Source organism: Abramis brama (genome assembly GCF_963993115.1).
Source record: "Abramis brama genome assembly, chromosome: 5".
NCBI lineage: Eukaryota > Metazoa > Chordata > Actinopteri > Cypriniformes > Leuciscidae > Abramis > Abramis brama.
In genome coordinates this window covers 49,284,368-49,307,638 of record NC_139967.1, presented here as the reverse complement: position 1 = coordinate 49,307,638, position 23,271 = coordinate 49,284,368, and the positions used below count along the sequence as shown (strand labels likewise).

General features: G+C 39.6%; 1 protein-coding gene across 1 annotated transcript in view; it reads left to right on the top strand.

The window, feature by feature from the left end:
* Positions 1-9,548: 9,548 nt before the first annotated feature.
* brinp1 (bone morphogenetic protein/retinoic acid inducible neural-specific 1) overlaps positions 9,549-23,271 on the top strand; it is a 188,205-nt gene continuing 174,482 nt past the window's right edge. The window contains exon 1 of the mRNA XM_084114158.1: positions 9,549-9,801. The gene's annotated coding sequence lies outside the window, so the exon portion shown is untranslated. The remainder of the gene's footprint in view (positions 9,802-23,271) is intronic.

The window sequence follows — 23,271 nt, the reverse complement described above, 5'->3', positions numbered from 1 at the left end:
AAAATTCAGCTTTGATCACAGGAATAAATTACATTTTATAATATATTCACATAGAAAACAGCTGTTTGAAATCATAATAATTTTTCACAATTTTTATTTTTATTTTCGATCAAATAAATGCAGTTTCAGTGAGCAGAAGAGACTTTTTTCAAAAACCTTAAACATATTTGTAGGCACACTAATGTATACATACATGATTTTAGTTGAGGCAAAGCTATTATTAATATAACTAAATCTACCCGACTACAACAAGTTCCACTAGCAAAAGTCATTTTAACCCTTAAGGGTCGGATGATCAGATAGAGACAGTTCCTTGTGTAACTACTGTTACTTTACTGTAAATCTCTAACCCCAACCCCCCACCCCCAAACAAACAAACAAACAAACAAACAAATAAATGAATAAACTTAACCTGAGGTTGGTTGGTTCATTTATTTATTTTCCCAGTGCATGTAATTTATGTAAATGTTTATGTAGCTTTAATCATGGATCTTTGGTGAGCAACTGAAGTTCATGAAGACATTTTGATGGCATCCCTCAGCGCTTTCATCTAAATTATTTACCATACAAATGTCCAAACACAGCATTGATCGTAGTCCCGTGTGGAGCAGGTCTGATGGTTTACTGCGCTGTAACGGTGATAAGATGAGACCTGTGCAGATGATATTGACTCTCATTAGGCCATAGATACGCCGGTCTGCGATGGAACCGCCATTACTAGGTTGAGTGTTACAAATTCATTCTCAAGCCCTTATTGCACAACAGAATTGCCATATAAATTCATGACGGATGCTGTCTGTGTGCTTGGAAATCTGCTGTAAAAAAAAAAAAGAAAAAAAAAGAAGCCCGGCCTTCATAATAGAAACCAATGTGGATTTTAGATTGATGGTTTGCTATCCGATCATGTCACAGAAATGAAATGTTTGAAAGAAATGCTTTGTTTGAGCATGAAAGGGTTAAACAGGCTGTAAAACATGGTATCCTTCAATTGTTACCTCATAGAGCTATGTCTACCTGATTTAACCCATTAAAATGTGTTTTGTTAGTATAAATTAATGCATCTTGATTGATTCAGAAACATTAAATAATATTTTTGAGGGTTAAACAGGTAAGAAGAGAAATTTTAATGTAAAAACATTTTCTGTATCTTCTTGAAAATAAAATTATTTTATAGCATCACACTGATTATGCGTTGAACTTTTATTACAGTGGTACAGTAGACAGTAAGAATCAGAAAGACAGTAATCTTGTGTTCTTAATATACAGTTGAGCGTGTATATGAACATCTTTCAGTACACGGTAAGAAATTGACTGTGAAATTCACAGTAATTAACTGACAGCAAGTGACAAGTAATTTACTGTAAAATAAAAACAGTAATTAACTGGCAGCAAGTGACAAGTATCTTACTGTAAAATAAAAACACTGTAATTAACTGGCAGCAAGTGACAAGTAACTTACTGTAAAATAAAAACACAGTCATTAACTGGCAACAAGTGACAAGTATCTTACTGTAAAATAAAAACACTGTAATTAACTGGCAGCTGTCACATCCACCGTCTGTCTTCCTCATCTGTCTCTGCACTACACTCCCCAGAATCCTCCTTGGCGCACACCTGCACTCACTCTCCTCTAAGTAGTAATCACCGTCACCTGGATCCCATCACCAGCTCACCTTTATATTCAGCACTCAGTCACTCACTCTTTGTCTGGTCTCGTCAATACATGTCTATTCATGACACACAGACTCTCTACTTCACCTACCTGCATACTTACCGTCGATCCCGATCTTCTTCAGCCTGTCTTCAGTCCATCTTCAGAGAATCTTCATCATCTGCATCTGCATCTGCAAGAGAAAGAGAGACTTTGTTATCATTCAGTTAAGCTTCATCCAATTATCTACTTCCTGTTTACTCACCTTTCACGCTGTGTCCGATCCATTCTGCTATTAAAATATCAAACTTACCATCTTGCCTGCTTCGTTTGTACGAAACCTGACAGAAGACCAGACCAAGATGCAGAATCCTTCGGATTCCAGAGCAAGTCAGCTTTCATTATTCTCCCTCCTCTCATCGGCCCAGTTGATCCACAGCCACCAGTCATCTTCACTTCCTCACCCATCCTCATCCAGAACCATATCGAGCCTTCAAGTGTCTGCCCAGCTGAACCAGAGTCTGCAAGCGTCTGCCCAGTCAAGCCAGAGCCAGCAAGGGTCTGCCCAGTCGATACTGCTCACAGCGACTGCCCCGCTGAGACTGCTCACAGCGACTGCCCCGCTGAGACTGCTCACAGCGACTGCCCCGCTGAGACTGCTCACAGCGACTGCCCCGCTGAGACTGCTCACAGCGACAGCACGAAGCCCTCTTCACAGCTGGTCCTGCCCAGCTCAAAGCCCTCTTCATCGCTGGTCCTGTCCAGCTCAACGCCCTCTTCACAGCTGGTCCTGCCCAGCTCAGAGCCCTCTTCGCCGCTGGTCCTGCCCAGCTCAGAGCCCTCTTCATCGCTGGTCCTGTCCAGCTCAGAGCCCTCTTCATCGCTGGTCCTGTCCAGCTCAATGCCCTCTTCACAGCTGGTCCTGCCCAGCTCAGAGCCCTCTTCGCCGCTGGTTCCGTCCAGCTCAGAGCCCTCTTCGCCGCTGGTCCCGTCCAGCTCAGAGCCCTCTTCGCCGCTGGTTCCGCCCAGCTCAAAGCCCTCTTCGCCGCTGGTCCTGCCCAGCTCAAAGCCCTCTTCATCGTTGGTCCTGTCCAGCTCAGAGCCCTCTTCGCCGCTGGTCCTGCCCAGCTCAGAGCCCTCTTCATCGCTGGTCCTGTCCAGCTCAGAGCCCTCTTCATCGCTGGTCCTGTCCAGCTCAATGCCCTCTTCACAGCTGGTCCTGCCCAGCTCAGAGCCCTCTTCGCCGCTGGTCCTGCCCAGCTCAGAGCCCTCTTCATCGCTGGTCCTGTCCAGCTCAGAGCCCTCTTCATCGCTGGTCCTGTCCAGCTCAATGCCCTCTTCACAGCTGGTCCTGCCCAGCTCAGAGCCCTCTTCGCCGCTGGTTCCGTCCAGCTCAGAGCCCTCTTCGCCGCTGGTCCCGTCCAGCTCAGAGCCCTCTTCGCCGCTGGTTCCGCCCAGCTCAAAGCCCTCTTCGCCGCTGGTCCTGCCCAGCTCAAAGCCCTCTTCATCGTTGGTCCTGTCCAGCTCAGAGCCCTCTTCGCCGCTGGTCCTGCCCAGCTCAGAGCCCTCTTCATCGCTGGTCCTGTCCAGCTCAGAGCCCTCTTCATCGCTGGTCCTGTCCAGCTCAATGCCCTCTTCACAGCTGGTCCTGCCCAGCTCAGAGCCCTCTTCGCCGCTGGTTCCGTCCAGCTCAGAGCCCTCTTCACCGCTGGCCCCATCCAGCTCAGAGCCCTCTTCGCCGCTGGTCCTGCCCAGCTCAATGCCCTCTTCACAGCTGGTCCTGCCCAGCTCAATGCCCTCTTCACAGCTGGTCCTGCCCAGCTCAGAGCCCTCTTCGCCGCTGGTCCTGCCCAGCTCAGAGCCCTCTTCATCGCTGGTCCTGCCCAGCTCAATGCCCTCTTCACAGCTGGTCCTGCCCAGCTCAAAGCCCTCTTCATCGCTGGTCCTGTCCAGCTCAAAGCCCTCTTCATCGTTGGTCCTGTCCAGCTCAGAGCCCTCTTCGCAGCTGGTCCTGTCCAGCCCAGAGCCGCTTTCACCCCCTGCCTCATCCAGCCCAGTGTCAAAGCCTGATAATTTCCACAAGGAAATTTTGGGGGGGGGCTATAAGTCCTCTCCACCATGGCCACCCGAAGGGTCCTCTCCGCCATGGCCGCCCGAGGGGTCCTCTCCGCCATGGCCGCCTGAAGGGTCCTCTCCACCATGGCCACGTCCTCAGCCTGCTTCACCATGGCCGCCTGAAGGGAAGTCTCCGCCATGGCTGCCCGAGGGGTCCTCTCCACCATGGCCACCCGAAGGGTCCTCTCCACCATGGCCACCCGAAGGGTCCTCTCCGCCATGGCCGCCCGAGGGGTCCTCTCCGCCATGGCCGCCCGAAGGGTCCTCTCCGCCATGGCCACGTCCTCAGCCTGCTTCACCATGGCCGCCTGAAGGGAAGTCTCCGCCATGGCTGCCCGAGGGGTCGTCTCCGCCAGGACCACCCGAGGGGTGGTCTCCTACTCCGCCATGGCCCCCTGACCAGTCTGGTCTGCCATGGCCGTCTGGACCATCCTGGAGTCTGTCCATCTACACCCGGTCCACCTCCCCATCACGGACTCCAGGATGCCCACCCCCCCCTCCCGTGTTCTGCTGCCTTCGGCGCGGGTCGCACCTTGCGGGAGGGGGGAGTAATGTCACATCCACCGTCTGTCTTCCTCATCTGTCTCTGCACTACACTCCCCAGAATCCTCCTTGGCGCACACCTGCACTCACTCTCCTCTAAGTAGTAATCACCGTCACCTGGATCCCATCACCAGCTCACCTTTATATTCAGCACTCAGTCACTCACTCTTTGTCTGGTCTCGTCAATACATGTCTATTCATGACACACAGACTCTCTACTTCACCTACCTGCATACTTACCGTCGATCCCGATCTTCTTCAGCCTGTCTTCAATCCATCTTCAGAGAATCTGCATCTGCATCTGCATCTGCATCTGCAAGAGAAAGAGAGACTTTGTTATCATTCAGTTAAGCTTCATCCAATTATCTACTTCCTGTTTACTCACCTTTCACGCTGCTATTAAAATATCAAACTTACCATCTTGCCTGCTTCGTTTGTACGAAACCTGACAGCAGCAAGTGACAAGTAACTTACTGTAAAATAAAAACAGTCATTAACTGGCAGCAAGTGACAAGTATCTTACTGTAAAATAAAAACACAGTCATTAACTGGCAGAAAGTGACAAGTAACTTACTGTAAAATAAAAACAGTAATTAACTGGCAGCAAGTGACAAGTATCTTACTGTAAAATAAAAACACAGTAATTAACTGGCAACAAGTAATTTACTGTAAAATAAAAACACAGTAATTAACTGGCAACAAGTGACAAATAATTTACTGTAAAATAAAAACACAGTAATTAACTGGCAACTAGTGACAAGTATAGCTCACTGTAAAATAAAGAGACTGATTAAATTACTGTAGATTTCACATGTGTTTTTTTACAGTGTAGCTGAAACAACATTTGAGACGTTTAGAGGAACACAGTCCATCTGTGGAAGATACAGGAGTTTCTGACCCCCTGTGAGATTGATCATTACCGACCATAAACTCAATCCCTGAGATAAAAATGGCATGACAGATCGTGGTAATTAGAAATCATGACGGATTGAAAACGATCTGCAAGCCAAGCCTGCAGCGAACTCTCATTAGTGGGTTGTCAGTGTTTTTAACACGTCGAGCACACACACATGCTGCTGTGAGCCGTGTGTCACGTCAGACTGCTGGGTTATAAATGCTTGACATCCATATGCATCGTCTTTATGATATATATGAACAGACAGACAATCAGTATCTGTGACATGATCACCAATAAAGATCAGAAAGTTGAGATCAGAGGTGAAAATGAGCTCTGAAAACAACCAAAATAAGAACTATAAATCATATTTGTAAGTGTGGTTTTATTCATAACATAATTTGAGATGATTATGCAGCATTTACTAGGAAAAAAGACAGTAGTATTTGCATTAAAGAGAAGTTGTCTTCTCTATTGTGTCGAATATCCGAATGAAGGGCTTCTGGAACAAGAACAAATGTGGGCGGGGCTTGATTGTGTCTGTGAGGAAGTGATTGGATGGTGGTGGTTTGCTATTGGCTGATCTCATGTGAGTGACAGGTTGCCCCGCCCTCATCCTCAGAGAAGAGAAGAGATGCTGCAAGAGGAAGGTATTCTGACACTGAAATAACCCTGGCCTGAGTCTTGATCTTGTGCTCTTGAGAGCTCATGGGTTTCAGTTCACGGTCTCAGTCAAGATGTCAGTCTATTTCCACTGTTCTTAAGGCGATAATCACCTCGACTGCAGATCGGCACCGTGTCTTCAACAATCCCCAAATCTCATTTCATTTCAAGCACTGAATGCTGCAATGGATTCATCAGTTTCAGATCCTTCAAATGGTTTTTGGAGGTAAAATTGTTCCAGGTCTAATATTATTATATTGATCTGGATCTTGGAGGCGTGTAAATGAATAGAACAGTTGTGTGTATGTTATACTAGATTTAGCTATCTATGACTAAGCTGAACACACACTATGATTGCAAAAGTGTTTTGCCTCATTTTGAAGATTATATATATATATATATATATATATATATATATATATATATATATATATATAATCTTCAAAATGAGGCAAAAAACTTTTGCAATCATAGTGTGTGTTCAGCTTAGTCATAGATAGCTAAATCTAGTATAACATACACACAACTGTTCTATTCATTTACACAGTAATTTAAAATAAAATACAATATTTTTTTATTATTATTATTACTTATTATTTAAGCTAGTTCTCATTTTAATTTAATTTAAATGTATGATAAAATAAAATAACTAAAACAAACAAACAAATAAATAAATAAATACTACATAGACATAAAACACTATAGCAACACTAATGCAAAAAAAAAAAGCTAAAACTTTAACTGAAATTAAAATGGAAATGGAAAATATAAAAATAAAAACATTTAACATTTTTAATAAAAAACTATAGTATCTCAATGATGATAAAATAGCACTGGAATTCATAAACGGTGTCATACTGTATAAAGCTGATAACACATCTAACTTTCACATAACACGAAAGAAAAGTTCTTTTTAAAGCAGACAACCATTCTAACTCTGAAACTGCATCAGTAACATATAACCTGGGCCAGTAGTTCAAAAGTAATCTGATCGGATTTCGGCTGTCGGACTGGATCAAATCTTGAAAATGGGTTGTTAAAAAAAAAAAGAAAAAAAAAAGAAAAGAAAACGATTCTGAAATTAGATCACAAGATTCAATCTTGGTTTTGAACTTGGATCAAATCATCAGTTTGTATTGTTCGAAACTTTTTAGTAAGATTGGAATACCTTTCATAAAAAATAAAAAAAATAAAAAAAATAAAAAATCCTGATCCTGGATAATGGATTTCAGGAACAAAAATTACATAAAACTTTTAAAACTGGTCAAAATTACAATGTTTGTTTTATGCCATATATACACATTTCTATATTTATTTTGCTCTTGATTAGTTTTACTGTTAAAGTAATAAATTAGAAGTAGACGTTAGGCAACCTGTTAAGCCTTTCAGTACAGTAAAGGAAATAAATACATTTTGGCACTATAAAATAATCCCCAAACAACTATAAATAATATTTTTGATTTTAAGTGTTTTTTAATCACTGTATATACTACATTGGCACAAACATCAGAGAAGCACCAGTTAAAGGTATTTTTCTAACAATTGCATCCCTTATTGCATCTTTAATATTTGTTTGTTTTTGCTGTGGGCCACATGAGGAGCTACGGAAGCCCTAAAGGGACATGAGATGGGGGAACAACTGAATATAAATGCCTTTGCTTTTTCTCACAAATTTTTTGTGCTCCCTAAGAAACTTTATGTTCACTCTCAGTCAAAACTTTTGAGTTCTTTGTGAATAAATGCTACATTTCTTGGGGAACACAAAACTTCCGTGAGAGAACGCACAAGCATTATATTATATATTTCTAGTCCCAGCTCATATTTTTTCCATCACCATGTCCCTTTAGTGCCTCCGTAGGGGTCTGATTATTTAAAGGAAATTGAAAATGGAAGGACATGTTTGTTTGCTTATGTTGATTTCTTTCTCTTCAGATAAAAAACACTTAAAGTGACCCACACTGTCTCTTCTACCTGTTTTTCTTAACATAGCTAACATTCTGCAATTGTGAAATGTAATTTAGCAATGTTGCTATAATCCAGCTTGTTTACATTTTGTATTTTATAATGTTCATTAACATGCTTTGTCCCTATCAAATACATAAACAAACAAACAAACAAACAAACAAACAAGTGTAACATTTGGAGTGCTGATATTTCAGGTTTGATAATCTGAAAAAGTGTGTATCTGGATCAGGGGAATTCATCCTATTTTGCTTTGCAAACCCAGCACAAAAGTAAGATGGATTGCCATGGACACCACGGACAGCGCTTATATTTAACCCGGAACGATCCAGTGTTCCGCACCACGGACAGCACTTATATTTAACCCGGAATAGTCCAGTGTTCAGCACCACGGACAGCGCTTATATTTAACCCGGAACAGTCCAGTGTTCAGCACCATGGACATCGCTTATATTTAACCCGGAATAGTCCAGTGTTCAGCACCATGGATAGCGCTTATATTTAACCCGGAACAGTCCAGTGTTCAGCACCAGGGACAGCACTTATATTTAACCCGGAACCGTCCAGTGTTCAGCACCATGGACAGCGCTAGAGCCGAGTTTAACTGACACACCATTCCCTCTTTGTTTATCAATTATGTTCAGACATTATAATTACAGATTCAATTGTTAATAACACATTTGGTGGATTTTATACAGAAATCGGTCCGAGTCAAAAAGAGCTCGGCCCATGGTGTTGCACTTCTAATATCTGTTATACCTCTGTGTTTGAGATGCATCACTCTTAATGAACACATTCTTATCACTCTCTCATTATATGTACAATGGCAAGCCGTTTTGACTTTTATTGATTTTCAGGATTTCTTGATATCAATTAACAATTCAATTTTCACTAGATAAAAAGGTTGTTTCTTGAACTAGATTTCCACTAATGACGTAATCACTGTTAATATTTGTTAACGTTAGTTAATTAAAATGCAGCTATTCATTGTCTGTTCATGTTAGAATTGAACATATTAATCTTAATATCAACAATTAAATTAAAACAAATCATAATTTGTTACTAAGATTGTGAAATTGGAATTTCAACTAGTAAGAAATACATTCTTAATATCAACAATTTAAATGGCAGCCTATGGTAACATTTGACTATAGTGAAAATACTATTACAGATAGAATATTATGAAATTCAATTATTGATATCAAGAATTCGTATTTCAGCGAGTGATGACGTCACTGTTGATATCAAGCATTAACATTTTTACTAGTGAAAATGTAACTCCTGATAAAAAAAAAAAGAAAAGAAAATGCCCTTGTTACTAGAAGAAATCTAATTCCTCATATCAAGAATTAGCATTTTAACTAGTGAAAACTGAACTGTTGATTTCAAGAATTAATTTCTGACTAAATGTCAATCCGGCTTGCTATATATGTTCATGCATGCACATTTAATGCTATCGAAAAGAATATCAATCAAATGAAGCAAAACACACACTCTCTCTCACTCTCTCTCTCTCTCTCTCTCTCTCTCTCTCTCTCTCTCTCTCTCTCTGTTGTAGGTAATAGTCTATCTCTCTCTCTCACGCTCTAGTCTCTCTCTCTCTCTCTCTCTCTCTCTCTCTCTCTCTCTCTCTCTCTCTCTCTCTCTCTCTCTCTCTCTCTCTCTTTCAGTCCCTCCCCTTTCTGTCCACCATCACCCTCCTATACAATCCAGTAAAGTGATGCTCGGCGCCTCCTCCTCGTTTCTCTGCGCGTTTCTCAGCAGTCAGTCGGACTCTCCATCTCTCCATCGGATATTTCCTCCTGTTTCTCAGACGCTGTTCTGCGACCCGAACCGCCGGATTTGTCCCTCTTGAGTATGAGAGGAACCGCTGACCCGATCGCACACCATGAGCTTCGGACCCGGAGCCTCAGCCGAACTTTAAAGCAGCGCGGAGCGTCAGATTCCCGATCCACGGGAGCAGCAGTTTCAGGTGAGTCTGTAATGAAGCATGTGAGGGGTTTTAAATGCAGCACTTCAGTGAGCTCCAGCGCGCGCGAGTGTGTGTCTCTTTCTGCACGGATTGAAACTGGACTGCAGATGCTTCCATTTGCGCGCGCGTGATCAGATCTGTTTTCAGTCCACGCATTGCTCATTGTTGCATTACAGAAAGCAAGTTGATGTGTGTGTGTGTGTGTGTGGTTTGATGCTGTCCTTTTGCTGAGTCAACCCATGCAAAGCATACATGAAGTATGAAAAATGACACCATACGCGTTTGGAGAGGCTGAGTGCATCAGATGCTCACTGGACGCTTGGAGGACGTTAACACTGTTTTCTCCTTTGTATTTTTCCTGCTGCATCTGCAAAGTCAATAAACATGCACACACTGCCGTGGAGAGCACAGCCAGCTTCCCCTTCGGGCCTGTGTCTCGCTGGCAGTGTGATGCAGAAGGATATGAAGTATGCACACTCGCATTAATCTCACGAGCGTGTGTGGCCGGTGGAAAGATGCGAATGTGTGTGTTTGAGGGCATCGACAGGCTCAGAGCTGCAGGTGAACTGGTGTGAATGTGTTTCTGACGATTAACTGTTGGGGGAGCTCTCGCGCTTTTTGCGCTTGATGTCAAATTTGACTTTGAAGCTTTTGGTAATTGAGTGATTATGATGGACACAAAGCGAATGGCGCAGCCACGAGTCCTAAAGAGTTTTTCCGGGATGCATCCCATTACTGGTGCAGTGAATCAAACCTGGTCGATATGCACTTCTAATATTATGCAAAATTATGATGTCCGTCAATTTTAATGATCGGCCCACATGCTGCAAGCTCTTAGCTGCTCTTTGTGGCCTAATTTAGACTGTTGCAGGGGACGTTTTTTTTTCTTCTTTTCTTCCAAAGTCCTAATTATATGCAATTGATTAATTTTTAGAATACTAGAAAAATGACCAGTTTGCATTATCTGAGCAATGCAATTTTTATTTGCTTACTCTCGCACTGAACTTTTTACTTCAGTGAATATTTATTTGTGACTAGAACAATTATATAAGAGGGATAAAACATGTTGACTCCAAATGGTGGGACATTTTGTCACACTATATGGGGTAACAGACTAATTTCAGTCATGCAAGTACATCATCTATCTAACTGGAGAAGGTAATACCTGTTAGATTGTTAGATTTTAATAAACTATTTTATTTTAAACAAGATTTGGAACAACATGAGGGTGAGTAAATGAAGAAAGAATTTACATTTTGGGGTGAACTATCTTTTTAAGCTCAAATTTATAGCCAGTTTGCATTATTTAAGCACATTTAACAATCATTTCCCAATAGTGGGGCATGTTGTCACACGATGGGGAAACATATATGTATATAGGTTTTATTGCCTGTGTTATGCAATACAATTAAAGCAAAATAACCAGTTTGCATTATCTGAACAATGCATTTTTTATTCGCCCACTCTTGCATTAAATGCGCGCTAACCCAGACACGCATTAATGTCTAATGAGCAACAGGCACAAACAAGCCGCGCTAGTGACCGTTTCAGAATCTCCAGGCAAAGAGCTGCGGCCCAACACAAACACGTCACACGCCGGACGTTCAGCGCACCTGAGCCGCACCTGCGCCGGACCGACCGGTACCTGTTCTGATCGTCCTTCACGGAGGCGGATAAAGAGAGAAGCAGCCTCTCACCCCGTCTTAGAGCGGTGGATGGAGAACAGGACCAGAATATCAACGACGAGAGAGCTTTGGCCGAGGGAATAATGAGCACTGTCTCTTCTGGCAGGAGGACTGAAGGCTGCAGCTGGGGGTCTTGGCGTCCGGGTCCTCAGGAAGAATATATGCGCTTCTACTGAACGCCTGCTTGTTTATTGTGCGGGATCATAAAGATGATGAGGCTCAGGGTACACTGTAAAAACAAATCTGTTAAATTTACGGTAAAAAACGGCTGGGAGAAATTTACCGTAAAAAATACGATAGCAACATGTAAGGTTTTACAGACTTAACTTAAATTTACAGTAAAAAAAGTATTTCATTATCTGATATAATGGTAATGTACTGTCCTATTGAATTGCTAATATCTGTTTTGTACCACTGTAAAACACTGATAACCACCAATCACAGTGCAGATGAGAGTCACATGATCAATCAATGCTCGTCACAAACATCTTTTCCACATTATAGTTAATACTAATATATAGAATCTGCACAGTGTCATTCACACACACACTGAACACCATCATGGTAACACACATGAAATGATAAAAATGCAATAAATATTAATTTAATAACATTAAATGTAACATAAACCCCTAATGTACATAACTGATTAGAAAACAACTAAGACAAATATGAAGAAACATAGTTATTTCAACAAAAATATAATAAATTTGAAACGCAGGGAATTGTGGGAATGTCAATTTACGTTTTTTTTACTGTAAATTATACAATGACTTGTTATTTTTCACTTCCAATTACTGTAAAATTTACTGTAAAATTACATTAAATGTGCGGTTAGATCTATCAAAGTTATTCACAGTATATAGTTCAGAAACTTTCTGTTAACCAATTAACAGTTTTTCACCATAGCATTTTTACAGTCTTTTACCGTTAAAATCACAATAATATTTTTACAGTGTACGTCTACACGACACTTTGTGTTTTCCGTGTACAGACGACAACGCTGCCAAAACGATCCCGTTCAGAAGGATCTGCGTAAACGACTAAAATCGCTGTATTCTGCTGCCAGGCCAGGAGGTGGCGATGTCTCTCTGTAAAGAAACGATACGCGCCTATAGCATGTGCATGACGTCACCGTTTTCAAAAAATTGTGTTTGTGGAGTTTGGAGATAATAACTGTATTGTTTTAAAAACTTAACTTTGAATCCAGTTTTCATAACTTCTATTAAATGAATGGCCAAAACGCACACGTTTTTTAGTTGAAAGCGGCACCTCGGATGCATTCGTCCGCTCGGATGGCTGCCGATTATCTATGTCTATGATGATTAATGTGATTCCCCGCCTTTAGAAAAAAAAAAAAATAAATGAAAAAAAATAAATAAATAATAATAATACTCCCGGGAAGTGACATCACTTGATCTGCTGACTATTATTTACATATATGTGAAAAAAATAATAATAAAATGGATGTAAAAGCTAAGGTGATGATAGCTGAGATATTATTATTCATAGCAAATATTGATTAATTTATCTCTGTAGAGCTGCTTTGAAACAATCTGTATTGTAAAAAGCGCTATATAAATAAAGGCGACTTGACATGATTAGGAGGTGAGCGGGGCAAGTTGTCACACCGTTTACTCTAGTAAGGTGGATTTATTTGTAAAAGTCAGTGTATATACCTTGACTAAAAATACATATTGAACATTTCCAGTGTTGTTGTGCCGGAAAAACACATTCACAGACACTAACTCTTATAGTGGGGCATGTTGTCACACTGTATATGGTTAGTTGTTACAATAGTCTTTTAAAGGTATAGTTCACTCAAAAATTATAATGTATTTACAAGAAGATATTTTGATGTTAGTTTTGATGGACATTGTCTTTGTACACTTTAAAGACAAAAAAAAATCTCTAGTGTCGGCCCAGATCCGGCCCACATCTGGTATGTGTGGATCTGGGATTTATGAAAGAAAGTAGGGGAATAAAAGATGACAGAATGTAATTTTTTTTGGTGAACTGCCGCTTTAAGCAAAATGTAAACAGTAAAGTACTGTTGGAGATGACTAAATACTAAATATAAGATTGCATGATATTCGATGTGAATATTTGTCATACGAGCCACAGTTCTGTCCTGGATGTGATGCTAAAGCCTTTTATTGTCCTGACTCCTGAGTCTCTGTCGTTACAGCGTCGGCTCTGCTGTTCTGATTAACTCGAGACTTTCAGCAGATAATACAGCACTTCTCTCTCTGGGATATGCTAATTGCAGAACATGGTATAAAGTCGATCTCTGGGTTTCAGCAATCTCAGAACACCTTGTGTTAACAGAAATGAGCTAGCTGCTAAAATTAGCCCGCTGGTAATAATCCCTCTATGCTAATACACTAGATGAATATCGTCAGATCATCTGATCCAGCGTGCAGAAATCATCTTAGGCTTGTACCATTAATATAGACGCCCGAATCAAGCATTTATGGGTCAGATATTACACAGATTCTCCAGTGACGACACAGAGAGTCATTATGAAGACGCTTGGCATAACGTGTACTTCATCTCGTTTCATCATTGACGTTTTGAATGGTTATTGGCGTGCTGTAGTTATGGTTCTTATGCCTTTACTGATATATATGATATAGCTCAGCACAAACACGTCAGATTGACTTCATGAGCATTAGAGATGTGGACAGAGGGAGAAGTCCTCGCTTCTGATGCCGTCACGACCAGCTGAAGGTGAACCACCTCGGGACCTCCACAGAGAGCAAGCGTGATCCAATGACAAATGTTCAATTCACAAATTTTGTCAAATTTTTCGTGATTGATTGAAAGAAAGAAAGAAAGAAAGAATAAATAAATTATAATAAAATTATAAAAAATTATAAAATTATAATAAATAAAACTAATAAATGAAGTTAGATTTTAATCATAGTGAACTTTTTATTATTTGTAAATAAATACATAAAAATAAATATTGATAATAATAATAGAAATAAAAAGACATTATTACATTTTAATCATATTGAACTTTTCATTATTTGTAAATAAATTAATAAATAATAATAATAATAACAATCATATAAATAAATATATTGTTAGATTTTAATCATAATGTACTTTTTAATCTTTGTAAATAAACAAAACTGCATATTGATAATAATAATTATAATAATAAATATAAATAAAATATATATTGTTAGACTTTAATCATATTTAATCTGTCTGTCTGTCTGTCTGTCTGTCTATCTATCTATCATACAAATATTGATATTAATATAATTATTATTATACATACAAATATATTGTTAGATTTTAATCATATTAAAACATTTTATTTATAAATAAATAAACATAAATACATATATTTTTTTATAAATATTTTTTTGCATTAGTATTTAGTATTAGTTTAAATATATTTACAACTCTGAACAGTAATGGCATTACCTTAAAACATGATTAGTGCAGTTCAATTTATTAATTTAATATTTACATTTGTTTATATAATTCTCTTAATTTGACACACATCTGTTTAATTCTGTTCAGTGCGATTTAAGGCAAATATACATATTTTTAAAGGTTAAAGGCATCTAGGATAGGACATGGTTATTATTTTATTTCAGCTAGTTTTGCATTAATATTTTGGTTATGTTTGCTTTTGCAATTCCAATGCCTTTTTATTTTATTTCAGCCAACATAAGATGTTTACATTTAGTTTATGTTTACCTCATTAATCTTGCATCTGCATATTTATAATCTCCCTCATCATTTCTCAGACACACACAAGTGCATTTTTACTAATGTTGCTTTGGCTGATTGCATTAGATATAAAGCGTTCCTGTGACACTGTGAAGGATAACTTTATCTAAAATATATCATTTCATATTTCAGCAGCCTCTGAGGATTGTAACTAGATTGTTCTGGGCATATGGAGTTTTTGATTAGGCTATTAAGAATATTAGCTGTTATGAAAGTGACTGCAGAGCTTCTGTTTCATATCATTTAATAATGTCTCTGAAATAAGTCTATCAGCGAAGCTGGAGGAAATATGCGCTCCATTCTTTGAAGAGATGATCTGATTTGAGCAATTATGAGTCAAACGACACTATAAAATAAAAACTCGAGGCCGGAGTTATGAAATGGAAGCGAATATAAAGATGCCTCAGGACTGAAAATGCTGTGAATTGTCAGATCAGATAATATGTTATGTTTGACTGGTTATTATGGGTCAGTGATCAGGTAGAAGTGATCTTTCTTCATTGATGTCTATTCAGAAAAAAGTGTATTCTGACAAAATAAAGTTTCTTACATGTGACATATAGCATTCAAAAGTTTGAGGTCAATAAGATTTAATAATAATTATAATAATACCTTAATTCAGCAAGGACACATTAAATTGTTCAAAAGTGACAGTAAAAACATTTATAATGTTACAAGAGATTTCTATTTTTAACTTTCAATTCATCAAAGAATCCTGACTTTTTTTTTTATGACAGGAAATGCTGCAAATCATCATATTAGAATGATTTCTGAAGGATTGTGTGACACTGAAGTAATAATGCTGAAAATTCAGCTTTGACCATATAAAATAAATTACATTTGACAATATATTCACATAGAAAACAGCTGATTTAAATGGTAATAATATTTCTCTATTTTTACTGTATTTTTGATCAAATGAATGCAGTCTTGTGAGCAAAAGAGACTATTCCACAACTACATCGCAAAGAATGAGTAAACATTTTGTTAACACTTTACTTAAAGCTTTTATACTGTATGTTGTAATGCATTACAATCAAAAAGCATTATAATATTTGCAGAATCTGTGTTACATCTGAAATTGTCAAGTCATTATACTTTCTAAAGGTGTAGCAATGAATAGATACACATTACAATGCATTATAATTACAATTATTCATGATATCATACAAGGTGCATTACAAGGCATAATTAACGCATTATAAAATAATTTGCATTATATTTAAACGCTTGAAGTAAAGTGTTACAAACAATTTGTCTATAAACGACTGTTTTATATGGATAATATTCTGATTTTTTTGTGTGTGAATGTTAAAACTCATAACATTACGAGTGAGGAACATATATATATATATATATATATATATATAAAAATTTAAATCCATGTCAAGACCTGTTTAAATGTTGATTTGCTGGTTGTTGGATGTGAAGCGTGTGGCCCTTCGAAGGGAAAGGTGGGCGACCGGCTGCCCGACGACTGTTTTAGCTTGATCTTCATGAATTATTAAAAGCCATGGTCATTTGCTGCGGTTAACCTCAATAATTCATACAGTTATGTAATGAAAGGCCTGAATGAAAGGCTGCGGCCCCCGACGGCTGAGGAAACACTGGTGGAAACCTTCATCTGAAGCCCACCAGCTGCTCCGCTCTCCATGCCAAACACACCGCTGGGATTATTAATAAACAATGGAGACCTGTGGTGGAGAAGAGGAGAGGTGTTTCGCCAGCTGGCTCGACTTCACCTCCACGTCACTGCGTTCACAGAGAGTCTCTGCTACTGTACTTTCTGTGGGACTGATGGATTGGTTGAGGCTTTTGCGACACATTGTGTCCATTTCTGAAAAGACAAACTAGTCCCTCCTCTTTAAGCCTCAGTTACACAAAGATACAGACTCATGCTGAGTAAAAACTAGTGCAGGGCAACGATTAACCACATGCAAAATACAAGTTTGTGTTTACATAATATATGTGTGTGTACTGTGTATAATTATTTTGTATATGTAATTACACACGCATGCATGTATATATTTAAGAAATATTTGAATGTATATACTGTATATTTATATATAATTTAGATTATATATAAATATAAATATTTTATAAATAAAAGACAAAAAAAAATATAAATATATATATATATATATATATATATATATGTATGCATGTGTCTATATTTATATACAAAATAATTATACACAGTACACACACATATATTATGTAAACACAAACTTTTATTTTGGATGCGATTAATTGCGCTTAATTGTTGCCCAGCACTAATAAAAACCTTTTGAATTACATATACTGTATGTGTGTAGATGAAATACAGTATGTAGAAACTGTAGAAGGTTTTAATATAAAGGTTATGCATTGACGTCACTCCCTCAGCTGGACTGAGTGTCAGAAGAGCTGAGAGTGACTGGATTAATAGAGGAAACGCCAGTAAAACGAACGATTATCAGTTTAAACTAAAGCTTGGACTCGATATAGTGTTCCTTAAAACTTACCAAAGATCCAGTGATCACAGATATTGACATGCAGCAGGAATCGTGTTTCCTGACATTTATATGAGCATTTGACATTTTATTATTTCCACGCCGGGGAAATACATAAAGCACATTTGCCTGTGAACGCTTTATATAAATACAATATAGGTCTAAATCCATGTGATCACTTATATTAATGTTATATACTGTATATCATCATATCATCCAGCCCTAAAACTTGTGTCGTTTGTTGTCAGTGTTTATTTAAAAACTTCCAATTATGCAGAATATACAATGGTAAATATTTAATTGATGAGTTGTCAATACAATATATAACACTACAATATACAGGGTGTGATTTTACCCCATAATTCAGCATATTGACACAAAATAATCCAGCGTTCTCTGCCTGGATCCAGTTGTTTCTGTGAATCGCATATACCTCAGATTTCTTGTCAAATCTATTTGTACAGTCAATCTCAAAGCTTTTCCCGTTTTAGATGCGTTTTGTGTGTTTTTCGTGGCATTCACGCTGAAAGCCAATGCTGCCACTCAGTCTGTGTGTGTAACCACAGTCACGCGCTGTATAGAAAATATAGAACATGATTAATCAAAAATAATTAGGTTTTTATCATTGGTATTATTTTTCTCTATAGAAAATAATAATCAATTACAAATAAATTAAGAATTACACAAAATTATATTATCAGCAAGTATTTTTTTTTTTTTTAAATATACTTTGATGATGATTTGAAGCACATTGAATACAATTCTACAAGGTCTATAAAGGCCAGATTGTCTTTTATCTTGGAAACTGTGAAATATTCGTCATTTGTCTCATATACTCGGATGACCAACACTCGTGGGTTTAACATCAGAACGCTTTGATAACTAACAATCACAGATCTCTACATCTAAATGTTAATGGTTTCCTCTGGACTCTATTATTTCCCAGTTGGAAACGGTTTAATGTATGAGGAGGAACAGACGTGACTCAGCATAATAAAGCATAATAAAGCATCAAGTATCCTCTCCAGCAAAACTCCCAGATCTTCTCTCACTACCTACAATTACTCCGTGACTGACAGCACCTTCCACCCAGATTTACATTTCGCTTTAAAGCCAGCAAGACTTATAATTGAGTCTTAAGAATAGCCGTTCCGAGATCAGAGGTCACGGAGAGGCGAACTGCTATCGGAAAACCACTCAAGAAAAGAGAACAGATAAAAGCAATAAAGATTGTCGTTTTTGTGGCCGGCGGTCGCTTCCGTGTTTTCTCCAATTTCTTTAAAGAAAGATGCTTTAGAGATACTCACACAACGACAGGTAATCTCTGCCTGTGCTTAATGGATTAGTTCACCTAAAAATGAAAATGAAAACATTTACTTTGCTCAGTGAAACACAAAAGGAGATATTCAGCAGAGTCTGTGCTTCTGTTATAAGAAAAGTGGATGGTGATTTATACTGTCAAGCTACAAAAATCACCAAAAGGTATCACAAAAAATCCATGTATAAAGCTATTGAAAGTGTGCGTCAAAGTTTCCAACCAAGACTCATAGAAATTTTTTTGACATTTTTGCAAAACTCCCAAAATGAACCTTATTTAAGACTTATTTTCATGCACAATACTATGTAATGAGCTCCACATTATGGTATAGTGCATGATTTGTAAACTAATTCAGCTGTGGGCCGGATCTGGGCCGACACTGTTTTGCTGTCTGGGTAAATGTAAATGTAAATGTAATCAGATCCATATGTGTGTCTTTTCTGCTGTAGTAAACTTGCTCTGAATCTCACCTGATACAGCACTGCACTCGTGATGTGAAGCGCTCGGATACGTGATAAAAGAGCTCAAAGACTTGCAGAAGCAGCTAAAATAGCATGTTTGCTTCAGCAAATGTGTTTTTATCTCACATTTGCTTTTGTTAACTATTGGTGGTTTAGTGTAGGTGCTACGTTATTTTCAAATGCATTAGAGCATTAGTCTTTTAGTGCCAATCACAGGACATTTCACGAGTTCCTTTGCCCATAGAATCTTTAAGCTAATAAGGTTAAGCGCCTTTGGCTTGCTGTCCGCAGTGGAGGGGCTCGAGGAAGCAGCTTCAACTCGCTTAGATCTTAGATAAACCCTCCAGTGGGACTACTAATGCGTGGGTGATGAGTACGGTAGACTACTAATGCTTGGATGATGAATACGGTGGACTACTAATGCGTGGATGATGAGTACGGTGGACTACTAATGCGTGGATGATGAGTACGATGGACTACTAATGCGTGGATGATGAGTACGGTGGACTACTAATGCGTGGGTGATAAGTACGGTGGACTACTAATGCGTGGGTGATGAGTACGGTGGACTACTAATGCGTGGGTGATGAGTACGGTGGACTACTAATGCGTGGATGATGAGTACGGTGGACTACTAATGCGTGGGTGATAAGTACGGTGGACTACTAATGCGTGGGTGATGAGTACGGTGGACTACTAATGCGTGGATGATGAGTACGGTAGACTACTAATGCGTGGATGATGAGTACGGTAGACTACTAATGCGTGGATGATGAGTACGGTGGACTACTAATGCGTGGATGATGAGTACGGTGGACTACTAATGCGTGGATGATGAGTACGGTGGACTACTAATGCGTGGATGATGAGTACGGTAGACTACTAATGCGTGGATGATGAGTACGGTAGACTACTAATGCGTGGATGATGAGTACGGTAGACTACTAATGCGTGGATGATGAGTACGGTGGACTACTAATGCGTGGGTGATGAGTACGGTGGACTACTAATGCGTGGATGATGAGTACGGTGGACTACTAATGCGTGGGTGATGAGTACGGTGGACTACTAATGCGTGGATGATGAGTACGGTGGACTACTAATGCGTGGATGATGAGTACGGTGGACTACTAATGCGTGGGTGATGAGTACGGTAGACTACTAATGCGTGGATGATAAGTACGGTGGACTACTAATGCGTGGGTGATGAGTACGGTGGACTACTAATGCGTGGATGATGAGTACTGTAGACTACTAATGCGTGGATGATGAGTACGGTGGACTACTAATGCGTGGGTGATGAGTACGGTGGACTACTAATGCGTGGATGATGAGTACGGTGGACTACTAATGCGTGGATGATGAGTACGGTAGACTACTAATGCGTGGGTGATGAGTACGGTAGACTACTAATGCGTGGGTGATGAGTACGGTGGACTACTAATGCGTGGATGATGAGTACGGTGGACTACTAATGCGTGGATGATGAGTACGGTAGACTACTAATGCGTGGGTGATGAGTACGGTGGACTACTAATGCGTGGGTGATGAGTACGGTGGACTACTAATGCGTGGATGATGAGTACGGTGGACTACTAATGCGTGGATGATGAGTACGGTAGACTACTAATGCGTGGATGATGAGTACGGTGGACTACTAATGCGTGGATGATGAGTACGGTAGACTACTAATGCGTGGATGATGAGTACGGTGGACTACTAATGCGTGGATGATGAGTACGGTAGACTACTAATGCGTGGGTGATGAGTACGGTAGACTACTAATGCGTGGGTGATGAGTACGGTGGACTACTAATGCGTGGATGATGAGTACGGTGGACTACTAATGCGTGGATGATGAGTACGGTGGACTACTAATGCGTGGATGATGAGTACGGTGGACTACTAATGCGTGGATGATGAGTACGGTGGACTACTAATGCGTGGATGATGAGTACTGTAGACTACTAATGCGTGGATGATGAGTACGGTGGACTACTAATGCGTGGATGATGAGTACGGTGGACTACTAATGCGTGGATGATGAGTACGGTGGACTACTAATGCGTGGATGATGAGTACGGTGGACTACTAATGCGTGGATGATGAGTACGGTGGACTACTAATGCGTGGGTGATGAGTACGGTAGACTACTAATGCGTGGATGATGAGTACGGTAGACTACTAATGCGTGGATGATGAGTACGGTGGACTACTAATGCTTGGATGATGAATACGGTGGACTACTAATGCGTGGATGATGAGTACGGTGGACTACTAATGCGTGGGTGATGAGTACGGTAGACTACTAATGCGTGGGTGATGAGTACGGTAGACTACTAATGCGTGGATGATGAGTACGGTAGACTACTAATGCGTGGATGATAAGTACGGTGGACTACTAATGCGTGGATGATGAGTACGGTGGACTACTAATGCGTGGGTGATGAGTACGGTAGACTACTAATGCGTGGATGATGAGTACGGTAGACTACTAATGCGTGGATGATAAGTACGGTGGACTACTAATGCGTGGGTGATGAGTACGGTGGACTACTAATGCGTGGATGATGAGTACAGTGGACTACTAATGCGTGGATGATGAGTACGGTAGACTACTAATGCGTGGGTGATGAGTACGGTAGACTACTAATGCGTGGGTGATGAGTACGGTGGACTACTAATGCGTGGATGATGAGTACGGTGGACTACTAATGCGTGGATGATGAGTACGGTGGACTACTAATGCGTGGATGATGAGTACGGTGGACTACTAATGCGTGGATGATGAGTACGGTGGACTACTAATGCGTGGATGATGAGTACGGTGGACTACTAATGCGTGGGTGATGAGTACGGTGGACTACTAATGCGTGGATGATGAGTACGGTGGACTACTAATGCGTGGATGATGAGTACGGTGGACTACTAATGCGTGGATGATGAGTCTGTTAGCCTGAATTCTGCAGGTGGAGCTGGGGAGGTGGAGGGACATTTCTAGATTCACGTTCATCTGGATGAAACAGAACTTGTTTTTAGCGACACTCACTGAACATTTAACACTGAATGTGTTGCGGAAAGTGCAAGACGCAACATAATATCATACAGCAGAAATGGAAACAAATGTTTCATACCATTTCAAGGCAAAATAACGCAATTATAAATAACAATATTAACGAATCAGAACATTTTTAACCATTTTCAAAATATCTTATCTGGTCTGGCATGTTTTAGTCCAGACTAAAGTGTATAAATGTAGACAATTAATTTTTTTTTTGGTGGGGGTTAACATGTTTAAAATGGCTGTTTGAAAACATGTAAACATGGTTTGACTTCCATTCTTCTCCATGACAATCGGGGATTGTAACATCTGCTAACATTACACTGATTAGGTTTTTTTTCTTCTTTTTTTATGTTATGTTTCCATACAAATTCATATTAAAATCCTCACCTCCTATAATAGTTTCTCATGAGATTAGGTTGTAAAGTCGGCCGATGCTTTGTGAACGGGGTAACCACGGTATTTCTGCTTTTCCTTAAGCGCCAGTTGCTGTCTGTTTTCATGCGTCACTTGCAGTGTTGAAAAAGTTAAACAGCTGAATGGACTAAGCTTAGAATAAGCTAATTTGCATTCTAAAATTCTAAACAATTTGCATAATAAGTTACCTGGAATGATTCATGGTATTGAACAGCCCACGAAAAAAATACATGTTCATTACCACAATATACCATAATATCAGCACATGTCAAATCAAATGACTAAT